Source organism: Perognathus longimembris, chromosome 11 (genome assembly GCF_023159225.1).
Source record: "Perognathus longimembris pacificus isolate PPM17 chromosome 11, ASM2315922v1, whole genome shotgun sequence".
Taxonomy (NCBI): domain Eukaryota; kingdom Metazoa; phylum Chordata; class Mammalia; order Rodentia; family Heteromyidae; genus Perognathus; species Perognathus longimembris.
Window position 1 is genome coordinate 7,845,273 of NC_063171.1, and position 3,988 is coordinate 7,849,260.

The following is a 3,988-nucleotide window of genomic DNA, read 5'->3' on the forward strand; positions in this document are numbered from 1 at the left end:
TAAAGGAAAAACTTAATTTTCAAATTTATTAAGAAAATCATGATAATATCTTACTGCTACATCTTTAAACTTTCAGATATTGGAGTTGTACAAATTATACAGCTTATGAATCAAGATACAAAGGCTACATTTTTGTTTTGTTCATGAGCACAAAAGATATACCACTGCTTTCTAGACAATACATCTTTGTGACATAAACATTATACTTAGCTATAGCTGGACGGTATGAATATGTTGTTAAATTTTCTTAACATAGGTGATTAATGTGAGTAAAGGGAGTAGTCAGAGAGGCTAACTGGTCCTGCTCATCTATGGGTTGAAGGGAAGGGCAACTTAAAATTAAGCAAAAGCCACATGAAGTGGCACATGTTTCTAATCCTAGCTAGTTGGGATGTAGAGATAGGAAGGAAGATCATGGTTCAAGGGCAGACCAGGAAACAATTCTCTTAAAAACAGTTTGGCTGGTGGTATATGCCTGTAACCCCAGCTATTCAGGAGCTAGAAGCAGAACTGTAGTCTGGAGCTACTTCAGGCAAAAATGGGAGATGCTATGCTCTATAAAGGACGTGAAAAGCATTCGAAACCTGCTAAGCTGACTGCCTTCTTCTGCCCACATACAGATAACCCCGACTCCAGTTTTGAGGGTTACATCATTGGCCACAGTGCTGCAAAATTTGGCCTTCAGATTCTCAGTGGCACTGCTCCCATCACAGACAGCAACAAAATTTCTCTTGCATTCATTTGAGTGCTCCATTTGGTTATCTAGGAACCTCAAATAAATCTTAGCTTTTGGAGTGGCTTTAATTGTCCATATGCAATCAACGGCTTGTCCAGGTTTTGTTTTGTTTTCTTGTTCTACCTGACTAGAACGCACTATTCCATCAGCTCCTGAGAGCTCAAACTGGCAATCTCCTAGGTAAGTAAAGTCTGGATCTGGAATAAATGAATATTTTGCTCAAAATCCCAGACCTTTAAGTTCTTCATCAGAACTAAATTTAACCCACATGAATCTCCCTGTTGACCTAATTAATGGACGGCTTTTCATGCCACAGTAACGATCTATAAGAGGAGAGAAAACAAATGGCCCATCTCGAACTTGCAAGTGATCAAACCGACATTCAAATGATGGTTCTATATAATAATGTTCATCAAAGGTCAACTCTATTCTTTGACGTGGAGCAGCTTCCAAAATGTAGATGCACTTCTTGTTTGGTGGGTAGGAGTTGGGATAATTTGGCGAAGCAAAATGACATCCATTACTGGTTCTAACCCAAATGCCACACTGAGTTGGGAGACTGTGCTTGAGTCCAATGTTTTGTCCATCTTGAGTCTTTTGGGACACAGCGATCCCTTCTACCACAAATATTGTTATTAACAGTACTTTGTGGACCGAGCAGAGCTGCTCCAAGGCCATGTTCCCCAGCGGCCCAGGCTCCATGCCGGACCGCGGCGGGTTGGCGCGGGACTCACGGCCCGGGGTGGCAGCAGCCCCCCTCCGTCCCTGTCGCCGGCCGCGGGCTGCCTCGCCGCGGCCGGTCCCTATGCGGCCGCCTCAACCACCTGACCGCCCGAGAGTCAAGCAGGGCTAACTGGCTGCACTGGCCGCGTCGCCTGCCTCTGCCACGTCGGGGCTCCACTGAATTGGCGAACACAGGGAGGGAGCCCAAACTCATTCCCAGCGCTGGTTGCTGCTACGGCCTCTGAGAGGGCGGGGCTCCACTGAAGTGGCCAACAGGGAGCCCAGTCTCATTTAAGCCGGGAGAGCGGCTGCAAAGTGCAGGTCATCACTCCTATCATTTTAATTAACAATATATATCTTAATTATGAAGGAGAAACCTCACTGGTCAAACTAAAATAATATATCCTATGTTTTTACTTCTTGAAATTACAGTCTTAATAAGTGATTAAAATGAAACTTCCTAAATGTGAAATTCCTCCACTTAAGGACACAAAAGCCTCAAGAAGAGCTAAAAGAAAGATGGAACTTTTTATCTGGGCAGAAAAGAGACACAGAAATTAGAGAGAAGGAGAACTCTTAAAACCTGAATTCCTGTCACATGAAGAATGAAGAAATGCCACACTTGGCTGGCCTGGATAGATACTGTGTGAGACTTGTCTGATTCAGATTAACTGAGGCATTGAGCTTTAATGGACTTCCCACAGGGAGATGAATCTAACTCTGATAATAATTGCGAATTTCTAATACCTTTAGTTTTTAGAGAAATTCTTTGCATACTAACAAGCATGTGAGCAGGAAATTTATAGAGGTGAACAGATAGCAACAGTGTTTGGAGCAATGCATTCCTCAGATGTTCGACCAAGAGCAGAAAAGGACTGGTGGGTAGGATCCAGAGGTTGTCAGTATCTTCACAATTCTTGTGTGGACCAGAGGATGGCAGGACTTACAGAGGTTAAACTAACATTAAGGTTCACTGAAAAAACCTTTCTACTGGAGGAAGCAAATGGCTACAAGAGGTTATTAAATTGTTTCATTGAAAAGATGTTAAATAAAATTGGAGGATATAAAGACAGGGAAGATGTGAAAAAGAGAATACAGCAAAGATATATCCTACACTGGGCATGTATCCAGTCCCACATGAGAGCCCTGTGCATCTCTGAACAGGATTCACTGCTTCTATAAATGAATGCAAGAAGACTCATTTTCATTGTGTTTGTTTTTGGTGCCCATGAAATGTTTTTTAGATTATCATAATTACCTGAGTTGTTCTCAAGTGTTAATGTTTTCATGAAAAATCCACTCTGTATTTAAAGCCCAAACTCTCCTTCTGCACAGGATGCCTGTATTTCTAGCTACTAAAGAGATCTAAGTTCTGGAGAATGAGTACATTCTATCTAAAATGGATATGAATGGCATATTGCGCACACTTTTGAGAGTAAGAATTATATATTATATTTAGCATTCTTCACATTTTACTTTAGGATTGGAGTATGTCCTCATATGCCAAATTCAGACACCTATTGTCGATTTCAGGCTTGTACTTGTTTTTTGTTTGTTTGTTTGTTTCCATAACCTACTAGTTATTTTAAAATAAAACACTTGTATTATTTCCTAGTACTGTAATATGGAACTGTAGCATAAGCCACATTATGCTAATGTCTTTGGGTACTGAAAAGGCTGAATCCTTTATGGACTCTCCATGTTTTTTCACTCTTTTCAGTTACTGAGGCCACCATTTCTCTGGAGCTTATGACAACCTTCCACCCTCTACGTCCACAATGAAATTCCATCCTCTCATCAATGTCTCAGTAGCATTTTCAACATTCCTCAGCTTTTAAAAATTGGTGTGATTTTAGTGTGAACATTTGTGCAACTCTTCCCTTCCCCAGAATACTTATAGTAATTCTACTGGTAAGGTCTCTATATAAGCAATGTATTCTCAGCTCCAAGATTTGGCAACAGCTTTTTGAACCTGTCAGAGACTCACATGGGGCCTGTGAAGTCTGAGTTACATTGATCATTCTGAGCAACAAACATCCCACTCTCAAAGATTCAATGACAATGGCAGTTGATTTGTGATGATAAACCATTATAAAGCCCTTTCTAAAAAATTTGAATAAAATTATATTTAAGTATGGGTCTTCAAACTATTTCCCATATATCATAAAGTTCCTATACAATTACATTTAAACCATATAGCTCTACAAGGAAGAAATGTCATTTATACTTTCTCATAGTCATTCTAATGTTTTCCCCATGATCATTATAATGATTTCATTTCCACAGAAATCTCCACACAGAAGCTTTGATTTCCTTGTTTCTCAGACTGTATGTTATATGATTTAAACATGGAGGCATCACAGAATAGAAAACAGATATCAAAATATCAATAAGACTTGGAGAATTAGGGACTAATTTCAAATAAGCTATAGCACCTGTCACTAAAAACATAATCACAACTTCGAGATGAGGCAAGCAGGTAGAGAAAGCTTTTAACTTCCCTTTAAGTATGGCATTCTCCACACTGAA

The 3,988-nt window shown here is 40.0% G+C and overlaps 1 pseudogene; it reads right to left on the minus strand.

Moving 5' to 3' along the window:
* Positions 1–523: 523 nt before the first annotated feature.
* LOC125359841 lies at positions 524–1,414 on the minus strand (annotated as a pseudogene).
* Positions 1,415–3,988: the final 2,574 nt, after the last annotated feature.